The 16,259-nt window shown below is 42.0% G+C and overlaps 1 protein-coding gene across 32 annotated transcripts in view; it reads right to left on the minus strand.

The window, feature by feature from the left end:
• The window catches only part of nfasca (neurofascin homolog (chicken) a), a 152,394-nt gene that overhangs the window by 85,733 nt on the left and 50,402 nt on the right, over positions 1-16,259 (minus strand). For 28 of the 32 annotated variants that reach the window (XR_008601739.1, XM_055010821.1, XM_055010805.1 and 25 more), the window contains exon 1: positions 16,009-16,259. This exon is cut by the window's right edge. The exons of 3 other annotated variants lie outside the window; for them this stretch is intronic. The gene's annotated coding sequence lies outside the window, so the exon portion shown is untranslated. The remainder of the gene's footprint in view (positions 1-16,008) is intronic. One more of the 32 variants, XM_055010801.1, reaches the window with a different exon arrangement.

Raw genomic sequence — 16,259 nt, forward strand, 5'->3', positions numbered from 1 at the left:
TGTATTTTTCTCAATGAGTTGTCATGGTAACATTACTGAAGACATAACATGGCAAAATAATCTATATGAACCAGTGAATTTTATTAGCCAGAAGTTAATTTGTACATGAGATTAGTTCAAACACGTTCATTAGACGCAGCTTTGGAGACGAGGACTGGACCGACCACTGGATGCATGTGTGAACCTGCCTTCCTATCATCCATCCTGCTCAGTGAACTCTCAGCTCCTCTATGGAAGCAGAGCAGGGACAAAACAAAGCTAACCCTGTCCTCTGCAATGAGCACAACCTCTGGGGAAGGTAAGATGGAAGAAATGAGGCTGGAGGATGAAGGGGGTGCGGGGTGGATGTGTGGTTGCCAGGCGATGCGAGTGTGTATCTGGATGTCATGCTTGGTAGGAGATGTGGCTCCATGTTTGCAGAATGACCTAGTTTGAGTGGAAAGAGAGGAAGAATGACTGGAAAAGAGGGAGTGGAAGAGGAGACCAAGTGGGATACAGTGGAAGACGAGCAGATTCACTGGTTTTATTTTATGGAAAGACAAAAAAGGAAAGAACAGGAGGGGAAGACGGGGACGGACAGAAGAGAACAGAAGCTCATAGAACAGAGGAGACTGGAATGAAAAGACGAGGAGAGATGACGAGAGAGCAGAGAGAGGACGCAAAGTTGATTAACTGTTTATTGTGTGTGTGTGTGTGTGTGTGTGTGTGTGTGTGTGTGTGTGTGTGTGTGTGTGTGTGTGTGTGTGTGTATCCAGCCTGTGGGGAAGCACCCTGCAGCTCCATCCTAGATAAATCAATCCCAGAGTTTCCAGAGCGATATGAGCTCAAGCACTTCTGTTGTCCACACATCCTCCTTTATGAGGCTTCTAAATAAAATATGATGCCACTTGCAGCAGAGGGAACACAAACACACACATGAAGCACGGTTTACTGATCTGGGCTTAAGCTTGTTTTATGCTTGACGCTTCCGTGAGATTCGTGCGGACGAATTACGTCATTTTATCAGCCACGCCCATCACACAGCCTTTCATCGTGCACCTCCAAATTTTTCTAACTACGGACAGACACACAAAAAACTAGCAGAAGAACAGGAGCTCCTAGCAGCAGAAGTTTAGAAATACAGGCATTGACACGATTCATCACACAGAGATCACCGTGGTAACAGGGTTATGAACAATTCATGGTGTGAAATTAAAACTAACTGTTGAAGTGCAGCTATTTGGTAAAATGCCATGTTGTAAGTGGTGTAAACGATGGCAAACTTCTTCTACTCTAGTTTAGCACTAGAGTAGACTAGGTTTGTGATACACTGCCCCCTGCAGGTTGGGAGCAAACACCGTGTGGAGTATAAATGCACATGCATTCTCTTGTGCAGATTCCGAGCATCTCATTTCCGTGTGTCACATTCGTGCAGAAAGCATAACCCAGGCTTTAGGAGGCCAACATGAAACTGATATTTTGTTGTTTAAATCAGAATATCATCCATCATCTAGACACCTATAGATCCTCATCAGGGTCATGGGGGGCTGGAGACTGTCCCAGCTGACTGAGGATGAAGGCAGGAGACACCTGGACAGGTAACAGTCTATCACAGGTTCACCTGGACAGGTAACAGTCTATCACAGGTTCACCTGGACAGGTAACAGTCTATCACAGGGCTACACATAGAGACAAACAATCACACTCACATTCACACCTACAGACTATTTAGAATCACCAGTTAACCTCAGCATGTTTCTGGACTGTGAGGAGGAAGCTGGAGAACCCAGAGAAAACCCACACATGTACAGGAGAACATGGAAACTCCATGCAGGAAGATCCCAGGAAGGCTGGGATGTGAACCAGGGATCTTCTAGCTGCAAGGTGAAAGTGCTGACCACTCAGCCACTGTGCAGCCTCACAGAATATCTCAGTGGGGAAAAAGTATTCCAAATATTCAGTGTTTCTGACAACTTTATTTCTGTTGGGGTGGAAAACCTGAAACTGCTCTGTACAGAACATTATGAGCATGTGACTTTGGAAACACAGACAGAAATCTCGGCTCTTATCCAGCTTTCTGACAGAACCAGATCATAGTATACGACACAGAGACCTGAGAGATTTAACCGAACACCTTCCTTCACCAGAGACAGGGTTGAAAATGGAGGTTTAGGGTGTCTGTAAAGTCCTTGGTATTTGCTCCTCCGCTGCCCTAAACCTACTTCCTGGAGACTACAGCTACTACAGCTGTTGACTGCTGATTAATAATCACTCTAATAATGTGAGACATTCTTCAGGAAAAGAGTCAACACTATCATGTCTGGGATGATAAATATCAAATAAGTCAAACTGCACCACATCCATCATTCAGAAGGCACTTTTTAATAAACAACTAATAACAGGCAGGAAGTGGACCAGAGACTGTATCAGTGTTTCTCATGATGCTGACCGGGTGCCTTTATCCACAACAACACAGCATGTTTATGAGCAAATACACACCAGAACACCTCACACAATAAGCAGAGCACACAGCAAGAACACATCATGTCAAGCATCCAAATCCTCGGCATGTCTTCCAGAACCGTGAGCCAAAGCTAGCTCATATTCAGTCTGAACAGAAAATACTGGAGGCGGGGGCACCCCAATCAGTTGGTTACCCCCTGTCAGCTCCCACCCATCACCTCCACAAAGACAGGACGGAGGCAGGCAGGGGGAGAAGAGAACAGAGGGAGGAAGCTTAAAGACGGAGACAGCGAGAGACCAGTAGGCAGCACTACCAAGAAGCAGTATAGAAGCAAGACACAGAAACCTGACTGAAAACCACGTCATCAGCAATGATGACAACACAAATATCATCCACCAAGTGTGTTTAAACTCTAGATTTATTTCTGAAAGAAGAAAATAGCTGTGATGACATGAGTCAGAATAAGTAGGAAAAAAGAAAAGAGAAAAGGAAAACAGGCGTTGAAAGCCACAGTTGACAGATGACAAAGTAGCTGAGGAGGTCAATGCTGTCTCACACTTTTATACACTGCCATGAAATGTTCACATCATATTATTTCAAATAGTTTTCATATCCAGCATTTCGTATATTTTAGTGTCTTAATATTTTTCCACTTGCTCCTGTAGTGTTCCCCTTTGAAATTCCTGCTCCCCATATCCAATCAAATAAAATACTAATAGTTTTTTAAATGCTGAAGATTGAGGCATGAACCAGATGTCATGATCCTCAGTTACCTCTATCTCCCATAAACTAGCAGCAGTGAATCTCCTCCTGCGTTTGTATGGAAAGTAATTCAAGCCAAAACGACTGTGGAAGGTGCTGCAGCAGAAACTAAAGCCAGAAGAAAGCAGGATCACACCGCCTACACCTAAAGTCACAGTGTGAATGTGTTGTTGAATGGCTCTCTGTGTATGTTAGCGTAAAAGCAATAAAAACTGAGAATCACCTGGCCGTGTTTGCCCCAGACGTTCTGATGGTTTTATTATTTGCCGTGTTGCTACAAGGTTTAACAAAGAGCCCTCCGCCTCCAGTCTTCATCTGAAATATTGAGGACCTCCTGCTGACAGCCAAATCACACTAAAGACATCCCCTCTCACCTCTGACTCCATATCACGTATTCATGACATACAAAGAGGCCATTTAGTGATCCCTCCAGGCACACTGCTCCCAGTGAACAACCACACCCACCCACTGGGAGCTGGCAGCTGTCCAATTATGTTCTACCCTACAAATGGAGTTTCAATATAACAGAAAAAAATGAGGAACAAAACAATGTTAAATGCACTGGACAAAATGATGTAATTATTTGATTTTATGAAATCAAAGTCATTTTTCTGTGACATGTTGATGCACCATTTTATCAATATGAAATAATGTCCATCACACAGTAAAGTATTTAGCATGAAATCCACATAACGAGGCCATCAGACAGCAGCAGGAGTAAATCGGTGAGCATGCATTGTGACAGATGAGAGCTGCAGCCAGCTGGAGGTTAAATAAGCGTTGGGTCAGCTCTGAGGGCTCAGCCAGAGGTTCATGTCAGGACCAGCTGTGCTCCACTGGAAATGATTCATTCAGACTGAATCCTCCCTGCATGGCTACCTGCATGTATGTAGGGGTAAATATTAAATGTCCTTACAAAACACAAAAACAACATCTTTGTTCAACTGCATTTCTAAATGCTGATTATGACAGTAATAGTGCTTGACAACTCATGTTTAAGGTCCTGCTGAGTCTGTACTGGTCTGTGCTAAACAGAACAGGTCAGCAAGACTAAACTGTCACCAGAAATTAAATCACTGTGTGGGGTTACATTAAAACTGAAATCTGAGAGGACACAACTACATTCTACAAACAAGAAAAACACTCAGAGATGGTAGTCCTCCTCCAAGGCTGCTCGTTCCCCCATATGTCAGAAATGCAGCATTTTTTTATTAGTTAGTGATGATCAGAAATCACAGAAACATAGAACGTGTCCATTTAATATAGATGTACCCACAAACAAAACGACCTTGCGCTGAGCACAGGCGTGTTCTGCATGTGTACGTTATGTACGGATACCGAATCACATGACCTAAATATGTAGCGGGCGGCAGGAATTGGTGGGACTCAGAAACACCCCCACAATTTAATCAATTGTTCCTTGTATCACTTCTGATGGATAAGTCCTGATAAGTCCTCAGAGGTGGATTTGTAGTAGGATCACAATCATGTGATCGTCAGCAGGCAGCTGATGTAGTGTTCACTTGTTGTCATGGTTACAGTGACACTGTGCCGTTATCTGGCAATGATAGAGAAATCTTTAACAAATCCATGGATCCAGATTGTAAGCTGCATCACTGATAAAATCTGATCACTTGCTCCTTGTGTCATTTCTGACCTTCCCTGAAAATTTTATCCAAATCTGTTAGTCTGTTTTGAGTAATGTTGCTGACAGACGGATGGACAGACAGACAGACAGACAAATGTATACTGATCATTGCATAACTCCGAAGCGTTCCTTGGCGGAGTAAAAATATTAAATGTGTGATACAACAGAATATTTATAATGGATGATTTTACTAAAGTCTGCATCATGTTAAGAGATAACATAATATTTTATTGTAAAAATGGACTGTTTTATTATTTGTCTAGAGGCTGATTAATAGACGGTGAAGGCTAAGAACACATCAAGGTTATAACTAATACACTAAATTACAGCTTAGAAAACTGATAGTTTGACATGTCAACATGGCTTGCTGGTTTTGGACAGGACACCCACTCGTTCCTGGCATGAAGCTCAAATGTGCACAATAAAATCTGCTCTCACTGCACCCAGTTTTACTTTCTGCCTTTGATAAATCACTGTTTTCTGCACTGGGACTGAGTGTTAGCAGAGGGTACATATCTGGTCCTACAGAATCATCCAGCATGGACATAAAGCTCTGTAGAAGCTAGCGCTGGCTTCACGTCTTACTATTCAGCTTGTCATTGTATCAAACTGTGTGTTTTATGGTCCTTGTGTCCCCCCCACCTCTCCACCTCTACCCCTCTATCTCTACCTCTCTATCTCTATTCCTCTACCTCTATTCCTCTACCTCTATCCCTCTATCTCTCTATCTCTATCCCTCTATCTCTATCCCTCTATCTCTATCCCTCTATCTCTATCCCTCTATCTCTATCCATCTATCTCTACCTCTCTATCTCTACCCCTCTATCTCTACCTCTCTATCTCTATCCCTCTACCTCTATCCCTCTATCTCTACCCCTCTATCTCTATCCATCTATCTCTATCCCTCTACCTCTATCCCTCTATCTCTACCCCTCTATCTCTATCCCTCTATCTCTATCCCTCTATCTCTACCCCTCTATCTCTATCCCTCTATCTCTATCCCTCTACCTCCCCCTCTATCCCTCTACCTCTATCCATCTATCTCTACCCCTCTATCTCTATTCCTCTATCTCTATCCCTCTATCTCTATCCCTCTATCTCCACCCCTCTACCTCTATCCGTTAAAAGGGTGTTTTCCTTGCCACTGTCTCCTTAGGGCTGCTCTGGGGTTCAGGCATATGGGTTCTGTAAAGCGTCTCGAGACAATTTGGCTGCAATTGGCACTATATAAATAAAATTGAATTGAATTGAATTGAATTGAATTGAATTGAATTGAATTGAATTGAATTGAATTGAAAATTGTTAATGTTGGTGCAGTGGTGTGTAGTCACCTCACAGCAGCAGGGTTCTGGGTTTAAACCACTGGGTGGGTGGAGAATGTCTGTGTGGATGCTCTGGTTTCCTGTCAGAATCCAGTGATGGTCAGTAAATGAGTGATTTTGGCTGTGCGTGCGTGTGTTGGTCTTATGAAGGACTGGAAACCTGTCCAGAATGTTCCCCATCTCTGAAGCAAAGCCTGCTGGGATAAGCTCCATCCCAGAATAAAGCAGGTACAGCTAATGGAGCTAGTGTACCATCAGCTGTTCTACGCTTCTACTGACAGGTCAGAAACAGAAAACATTTAGTGTTTTTTCAATAAATTATTTAAGATAGTAATTGAACATAATGAAAAATCATGTTATCAGAATTGTTATTGATGCTTTCACTTTCATTTACTAATCAATGAAAGAACATTCAGATTTCACAAGACAAAAATAAACAGAAGAACACATAGAAGACTGTAGCTCAGACAGTAGAGCAGTGGATGAGAAAACGCTGCTTCTGACAGGAAAAGGTGACGTAGAAACACAGAAATCAGTGTGATCTTTGGAAGTTTGAGGTTTGTGTCCAAAATTAGAAGCAGTTTAAGGTTGGGAAATGAGCTGTCGACGTGTTTGTGTTCCTAAACCAAAGGGTACAGCCTGACCACGTCATTATAAACCTCATTCCCTCTTCCTCTCCTTGTTTTAAATTATCTCACAGTCTCTCCCCCTTTCTTCTATCAATCTTTTGTTCTTTGCTAAATGCAAAGCTCACTGCTCTCTGTTTAACTCACTTCTGTCTTTTGTTTAGTAGAATTTCTGTCCTCTATCTCTCCTTCCCCTCTTTCACTCCTTTTTCTCCTCTATTTTATTTCTCCATCCCACTATTCTTTCTCTCATCCATGCTGGGCTGAGGTTGTTCCATGGGCACATCTGGATCTCCTCCTCCTCTAACACTCACCCCTCTCTACCAGCCCTCCTCCTTTTAACTTCCTCTTTCCTCCTCTCCTCCTTGTCCAATGAGAGAACCCTGTGGTCGCCAGGGCTCCTTAGCAACAGCCCCACAAGGGGAGGGAGGGACGGAGGAGGTGGGGGGAGGAATAAAGGGAAAGGAGGGTAAGAGGGGATGAAGACGAGGAGAAGGTGAATGGGGAGACTGAGCCCAGCGGGAGAGAGAGGCTGGAGGTGTGTTTGCCTTTATCAAAGCCTTACATCTGCGATGTGTGTGTGTGTGTGTGTGTGTGTGTGTGTGTGTGTGTGTGTGTTTTCTGTACAGAGACAAAGAGTGCAGGAACATGCAGGCCTGAAAGGAACAGAGCAAAAGTGCAGTCATTGTGTTTTATCTCAGTGTGTGTGTGTGTGTGTGTGTGTGTGTGTGTGTGTGTGTGTGTGTGTGTGTGTGTGTGTGTGTGTGTGTTTTAATGCAGCAAAAGCTGAATTCAGAGAACAAAAAAGGCTGTACTGTAAATATAATCCCCTGCACATCATTTCAAAGCCTGGCCAGCAGCTGGATAGTGTGTATCTGTAGATGTACCCACATGGTCACGCTGTATTTCATCATGTCCTCAGTCTAATTCTGTTTCTACTTCATATCCTAATTAATAAATTTTTTTTAAAAAAGCCTAACAACAAAGTCAAACATGGCTGGAAACTAGACTGCCTTGTAAGCTCCCAAGGGAATTATTTGAGAAAATGAATGAATAAAGATGAATATCTAATGTTTGGTAGACACTCAGAGACATGTGGCTTAAAGACTAAATGCCCTTTTATCTTTAGAAACTAGCACAAGCAATGATTAACCTCAGTCTTTCATTTAGATTAAACAAGTTCAAAGTGGAAAGAATCAGAATATATTTTGTTTTATTAATTCAGTATGAATATTAAGGCGTGACCACTGTCAGTATCACTCCTCAGTCAGCTTATCTTAGCGTAAAGAGGGAAACAGCAAACCTGGCTCTGTCTCAAGGGAACCAGCACCTCTGAAAACTGCAAATCAACACCTTGGTATGGGAGTCAAAGGCCTCACAGTCTTCCATACATCACATCATTACCTGAAAGACACCCACAGACTTGGTATTTGATTGGTTGAGTAGATTAGTGGCCTGTGATGTCATCATAGGGCTGGGTGATACAGCTTAAAAATGCTTCACCATAAAATGAAGAAGAGAAAGTATATTTTGAATTCAGCCACCTTAGTGTGACTTAACAGCTTCTGCTTATTTATCAAGGTACACAGGTGGTATTTCTAGTGTTAAGAGAACGACATGCAGTACATTTACACAAAGGAAAAAAGAATATATCAGGATAAAGGAACCTGAAGCCCATCAGACCCCGGAGCAGCCTGCCAGGGTTCTGGTACTTATGGGGGGACGTTGGCTGATGCAACCACCAGACCCCAGTACAGCCTCCACCAGGGGAGGTCTGCAGGTACAGCGGGGATGAGGAGAGAGGGGCTTCATTGTCAAAGTAAGAGAGGCTGTTTATGATGCCTGGACTGTTGACATGGAACTGAAGATTGTCTTTTCTTTATGTGCTTTCATGGCGGTCTTAAATGGAGCTATGTAACAGTTTTCTTCTTCTATCATCGTTACACATCAAAATCAGATCTTCCCAGTCTTCCATCTCATCAGACACACTAATGGATGAAACCTGAACTCAAAAAATGACTCAGAGACAATATAGAGATCTGTCATTTCATGCAAAAGATCTGAGTTAATTGTCTCTGCAGAGGGGAGTAACTAAAGTTCTTAATAAGTTTCTATAATGTTGGTAAAATGTCTCGCCTGTTACCAGAGTCCTCTGAGGCTCATTCTGGTTAAAATGGTCCCTCTATGATTATTGTTGGGTTTTAGAGGTCGAAAAGAGAAGAAATATCTGATATTGTTTGTGTAATAGGCTGGAAGGTTAGAGACTTTCTGTTAAAGATCAGATGCTGTTGTAAAGAACAGTTCAAAGGCTTACTATACCTTCCTATACTAAACTGTGTTTTCTGTCTAATAATTAGATCACATGAAGAATTTCTGAACTTGTAGTTGAAGCTCCACAGAGCCTCTTTGTTTCAGCCACATGTCCTCGTTTGACTTTCTCCTGACACAGTAACAGCACAGCGTATGTGTACGTTTGTCTGCATGTGTTTAAGCATTTGTGAAATGAAGTGCATGTGTGCGCGTGCACGTGTAAACACTGTGAGGACAGCACCACCTTCCTCCTCCAGCAACCATCAGATGACAGACAGCAGGGTGTTCTGGTGGAGCGCTTAAAAGGTGATGAAGTGAGGAGGAGTGGTTTGGATACATGTTGAGGAGCAGCCCATGGTTTGTGTTTGTGTCATGAGTGCACATTTTGAAAGTGGCTGTTTGTCAGGATTGTTTTTCTGAGTCTGTCTGTAATTATAAAATATTATAGGGCTGGATCAGAGACTGTGGGATATCTATCAGGTGAAATATACATTCAGAGAAATCACATCCTTCCCTTAGCAGAGACTGGGATGTTTCACACAAAGATTTCTACACAAAGAAAAACCATTACAGTAAGTCATGTAAATGCTAAAGCACATTAAACAGTCAACAAACACACTGAGAACATGGTGTATGTGGTGGTACGTCAATGCAGACCTGCAAGGACTTGGACCGAAAATTACAAAATTTCCATCATATGTGCCCTTTTGGACAGGAGGATGCTGAAAGCATGAACTGGCCTGGAGAAACGCCATGACTGACCCTGTCCAGAACCACATTATGGTCAGTATAGTTAAATGTAGCGCTGCATGGTTGGCCATGTAACAAACAAGTAGTGAACTACTGCTGACGCCTACATCATCATGTCTTGGTAACTCACTAAGTTGAAACGAGGAGATCAAACAGCCCCAGCAGCAGCATTAGTCACTAATTAAAGGAACCATTTTACGAGTGAGTGAAGCTAAGGCCAATGGCAAGCTGAGTCCGGGTCTGAACCAATCAAGAGAACCACTCAGTGGAAAAACAGAAGAACAGGGCAAGAACAAGTCACCCCCAAATTGCATGGTTACATCACCATGTCGACAACAGCATGTTTAGGACACAACAAAAAGAGCTACATACATGTAGTAGTAGAGCTGAACGTGTTTCATTATAAACTGCATAAATGTTCATGTTCTCCTACAGTGATGGGTGTTTTTTCTCTACGTCCCTGAGATCCCTTCACAGTGTCTTTTTAGTCACAAGGGTTCTACCTGCTTTTGCTGCTTGTCTTCAGACCTTCTATGTTCCTCTAGTTCTGTTTTCCAAACAGCTTCTCTCTGAGTGTCAGAGTCATTGTATTGCTCCTTTTGTTTTGTTCCCTATTTGTTCTCTGTATGTACTATTATTAGCTTTTTTAAAGATTTTAAAGTGAGATGTTTGTAGCGCTGGATGTGTTCACAGCAGTAGCACACAGGCTGAAGGAAGACAAAGGTTTACCCACTAAAACAAAGGTTTACCCACTAAAACAAAGGTTTACCCACTAAAACAATGGTTTACCCACTAAAACAAAGGTTTACCCACTAAAAACAGCCCTGACCCGACTGGACTCACACCCAGCAGTGATTTCTGTCAGTTACCACTTCTTATTCCATAGCATTTCTGTTTTAGAGCGAAGCTTTGATAGTGTGTCTTTGTGAGGCAGACTGAACTATCTACAGCTTACAGTCCCTCTCTCTGACCGCTGTTACAGTAATATTAATAACATCTCGAAGTCCAGTAGAACATCTTTAGTCACTAATTTCACTGATGCAGACATGGCTGCATACATGTGGAAGTGCAGTGAGGACATATAATTAGCATTTTAATGTGTTACAATAATCTGGAATGGTTGTTCTAAGTTAAATTTTTACAGTTAGGATGAGGATCCAGTGCTGTAAGGACACGTTTAGCCATCTATTGGTTGTGTGGGCAGACGTTATAATATTAGACTGAGTGGTTGTGTTGAAACGGTTTGGAAATTATGAGTGGATTTACTGAAGAGAGTCAGTCTGCTGTATCACTGCAGAACAGAATCACTGTATGAATAAACTAGCAGAATCGTTTTCTCTTATCTATGATAGACAACAACAACATGGTAAAACAAAGATGGTGATGTAGAGCTCAAATACAGACCAGAAATATGTCAACCTAAAAATGAAAAATGTGACCGAAGCTTTGGATGAAAACTGAACTAAAATGTGCTTCAGTCCTCCAGGCTAAACAATGACTGAACTTTGATGAAAAGGTACACATTTTCTTCAAAAGCATATAAATAAATCTACACCGGGACCAAAATTCACACTAATCCCCTCCCTTTCCTCTGACAAATGTCATCCTGCAACACTGAATAGATTTCTTTACACGAGTCAGCAGAAAGCAGGTTTGTTCAGGTGCCATTCAGAAGACAGACAGTGCAACACATCTCTCCTGACAGATCCACTTCCAGATCTTGACATAACAAAGAAAGCAACGTTTGTGAGCAAAATAATTACTGAATCATTTCTGGTTAGTACAAAAGTCTGACTACTTTGACTAGCTGCAACATCACTCCCACTGCCAGCAAACACTGGAAATCTTCTAGTTTATCCATGGAAGATGGTTTCTGCTTAACTTAACACACAGCTTTCAGACCAAACACTTCAGGACAGGAACTTGGTTTCAGCTGCATGTTTTTTCAGTTTGAATGTTGGGAAAGGGATTATCTGGGACTCTCTGACTACACACACTCATAAACATGTGAGAAACACACAGTTTGAGTCAGCAGATTAACTGGACATGGCAGAGGAGAGTCATCTACAGATAAATCTTCATGGTTATGTAATGATACTTTAAACAGCAGTAATAAGGAAGAAGAGTAGACTGAGCATCAGTGATAAATGTGTGTCTGTAAACTTGCTCTTGTTTAGTCTCAGTCTCTATCAGTTCTATTCTTTTCTAACGATAAAACTAAAACATCTTTCTGTTACAGCTTCAAACAAGTTCTGTATCTGTTTTCCTGCTCTTCACCAACAACATCAAACTGCATCAGCGCTGCTCACTGGTATTTAACGTGAGCTTCTTCATGATCCACATTCATGTTAAATAAGAGCCAGAGCTGCACTGAAACAGACTGTCTGCTGGTGAGTCAGTGGCCACGTTTACATGAGACCTTTAATTCCTCTTTAATTCGGAATAAAAGTTAATTCCACTATAAAATCTCTTTGTAAACACTTAATTCCAAATTAAAAAGTTAATTCCGAATAAACTTAATTCCGAATAAACTACCTGGTTTATTCCGATGTTAATTCCGAATAAACTAATTCCTGTGTACGTTCTATTCATGCATACAGTTAATTCCGCTTTAGTTAATTCCGGTCATTCTGCGCATGCTCGGCTCCTCACGTAGCGATGACGTAGCGACGTACACAGCTTGGTCTTCTGCCTCCTTCTCCGGTATTCTATCTCTCTTCTCCTTCTCAAGTGACGCAACAGAAGTAGTACGCCATTGTCGAGTTGCTGTTTCAAAACGACAATAAAAAGCAAAGCGAAAAGCGTCCTTATTAGTTGTTCCTCCATGTTGTTGGGGAAAAGAAATGCCGCGGCAAATGGAGTTTGTTTTCTTCCGGTAAACAGGGATACGTCACGTCCACTCCCTGTCCAATCAGAATCCTTTCCAACGCTCAAGCGTTAAAGCGGAATTAAGGAAAGGATAAACGTGCAGTCCATGTAAACCTTAATTCGGAATTAAAATTTCTATGTAAACACAAAGCACAAAACTTTAATTCCGAATGAGTTAATTCCGAATTAATAATTCCGAATTAAAAAACTTCATGTAAACGTGGCCAGTGCCTTCTGAAACTTGAGCTTCGTTTTTCTTTACAAAATTCATACTGTCCCTAAATAGTTGTGATAATTTTGCCCTTATGACAACTGTAAATCCAATTCCCTCCCGTTCGTCCGCAGCCCCTCCAGAGCAAGGCCTTGAGCATCGTTCTTTTGTGAGCAGATCACAGAGTGACAATTCAGTTCTGATCTTTTCTCCATGGCCATGGAGGAAGGGGGTGGAGCGCCAGAGAGAGAACGGGGGATGGGATGTTAGTATGAGACCTCTCCACCAAATATTTGCAGTGAAAGGCCCGTCGCTGTCCATTAGTGTTTCTCTCTCGTTGTGTTTTCTGGGTGCATTAACCTCTTCTCCACAATGCTCCTGAACAAAGGAAGGACTGTATCTGTGTGTGTCTGTGTGTGTGAGTGTGTGAGTGTGTATTCAGCTCTCTGCCACTCCTACACGCTGTCCACCCTCCAAACAAACACTTATCACAACACAACACACACCTGCAAGAGAAGAAAAACACTTGAAATAATAACTGTCCCACACATATGCAAAATAAACATCTGTAAATGAGCTGTCTGCACAACATGTTGAGTAAAACCCTCAGTCACTGAGGCCTCCCACACACACGCATGCAGGCACGCATGCACACACACACACACATACGCACACACACACACCTACACACGCACACACGCACGCACACGCATGCACACACACACACACACACACACACACACACACACACACACGCACACACACGCACACACACCTACACACGCATGCACGCACGCACGCACACACACACACACACACACGCACTCACGCATGCACACACGCGCGCATGCAGTTACATCCAGTGGTTCAGATGTAAAGAAGAGTTAAAGACAGCTGCAGAACATCTCTTCTTACCAAGTCATTTCCAATAAATAAAACAAAACCTCCTCATTGATTTGACTTTGTGACCTCAGAGAAGGTCAGAGGTCACAGCAACGCTCCAAATGGTCAACTGTTTGGAAGAAACAAGGCCAAAGTCCTGCTAACAGGAAGTAGACGTTCCTACAGTGCAGTGACACAGTTTACTCCATACGTTCTCTATACATCATAAATAAATGAATGGTGTGCATTTTTTATGGCTTTTTCTAAATATAGGCACAGATTTGACACTAAATTGATCTAGAAGATGCAGCTCGTTGATCATGTGGAGATTCTAACAGCAGCAAAATGAACATGTACTAGTTGGAAATGTCATCAGTCATTTGATGGCCAACTTATTGAGACATCGTGCCTGAACAGGTTAACTGGGAGTACTAGCATACTAGACAGGAAGTTCATACAATTTTGTCAGTGCACAAAAAATATAATGTAATGTGTAATGCAAAAAATCAAGAGGGTAATCAAGAAATCTGAAGCTAGACGCTGGGAAACAAAGACTTCATTTTCTGTTTTTCAGTATGAAATTAGTTCTGATGATTGATTGGGTCCAAACCCCCAGTGGCAGGTCAATCAACATGACTCACCAGGTCTAATAATTCCTAAACCTCATTAACAGCTCCTTCACTTTGGTACATTTGTACTTACTGAGAAACTTTCTAAGTAGCAGGCCCATTTTTTACATGTGAAATGTGGAAATTGCAGTTCAGGGAGTGATTTTGTCAAAAAAACTATCTCACCAAGTCAGCTGCACTGCAACAGCAACTAAATATTGAATATAATGGAGAAACGTTGTTAATCAAGGTGTTTCATATGGACACTGAAACATGCTCACTGATGACATTATCATTACATTACATTATATTTTAGATTAGTTGTACAACATCCGCATGCAGGCAGCATGACTCAGCGTTTCTGTTCATGTTCAGATGCTGGCAACACTTGGTTAAGATTAGGGAAATATGGTGGTCTGCCTTAATATGGACAAAATAACTTCATAGTGCATTTTGTACATCTACTATTCACCCAACCACCTCCTGCAAACCACACCAATGGGAAAATATTGGTGGTCAGCAAATACATGTGACTTACAAAACTCTGGTCTTCACTGGATATGTTCTGTATTGGAACGCTGTTACTTGAAAGGGTATTTGTTGGGTCAACGTGAGCGACCTGACAGTGAGCAGTCCAAATTTGAGCTTCAACACGAGCAATGGTTGAAGCACATTTACAGAGTTAGCTAACAAAGAATCCAGTATTATCTAAATCAATCATCAACATCAAATACTATTCAATATTTATGAGTCAACTAGAACGGGCCTACCAACAAATCCGACATACCAAACCATTATCAACCACCAGATTCATCAGTGATGGCCAGCTGTGGCCACTTCGTGTCTTAACTTGTATGAATGAGGCCCTGAGAAGGAGTTACTGAAATACAGCTTCATTTTAAATGTAGAAACTGACAAGCTAAACCACAGTGAGAGACAAAAACACAGACAGCCTCAGGAAGAGTAATTGTGGCCAATGGTGTAACATAATCAATATATTTCCAATCAACTGTGACAGACTGTCCCTAGCAGGATAGACAGCTGTAACTACATGGCCTTTCTCATGGGTAATTGTTGAAGCAACCGATCTAAAACGTAGACGGCAACACACGTCATATTTTTCTACCATCCACAATAACAAAGTCTAGTAAAACACATGTAATGCAGTAAACTGATTCAAGAAAGAGTTAAAGCCTTCGCATGCACACAGGGAGCACTGGAAGTCATTCAAATGGATTTTAGAGTGGCTTCTGTTTTCAGTTCTAGTAGTGCAGAGATGAAAGTAGTGATGAACGTGTCGGCAAAACCATGGACAAAGGTTTGGAGGGATTCAGACAGAAAGAGAAACTCCACTGCTGTCTTTGAAATGACAACAGAGCCCTCAACAAAGAGGTGAAGTTTAAAGATCTTTATTAAATAAATGTGTGATGTGTGAACTTCTTAGTCTCATGCTAAGCGTGTTTATTGTGACTTTGATGTTGTTTGAAAAGATCACTGTAGTCTATTTACATACAGAAAATGAAGGTGGTAAACTGAGTGTGCATCCAACACACTCAGTAAATGTACAGATATCAGTACCTCTGTCAGTGCAGCTCTTGCATCCAGGTGTACGGCGCTGCTGGATGTTGTATCTCCATCTCCATCAATCCTTCAGCATCCAGAAAAAGAGAAAACAGCAAACACAAAGACTGAGCCCCAGTCAGTCCAATCCACCACAGACACAGAAGACAACGGATATCCCTGCAGGAAAACTGGGAGAAAACACCACACTGTGCCTATCTCTTTAATTCAGCCTGTCTTCCTCCTCTTCACTCTCTTCTATCTCTTTC

The sequence above is a fragment of the Amphiprion ocellaris genome, chromosome 5 (genome assembly GCF_022539595.1).
Source record: "Amphiprion ocellaris isolate individual 3 ecotype Okinawa chromosome 5, ASM2253959v1, whole genome shotgun sequence".
In the NCBI taxonomy this organism is placed as follows: Eukaryota; Metazoa; Chordata; class Actinopteri; family Pomacentridae; genus Amphiprion; species Amphiprion ocellaris.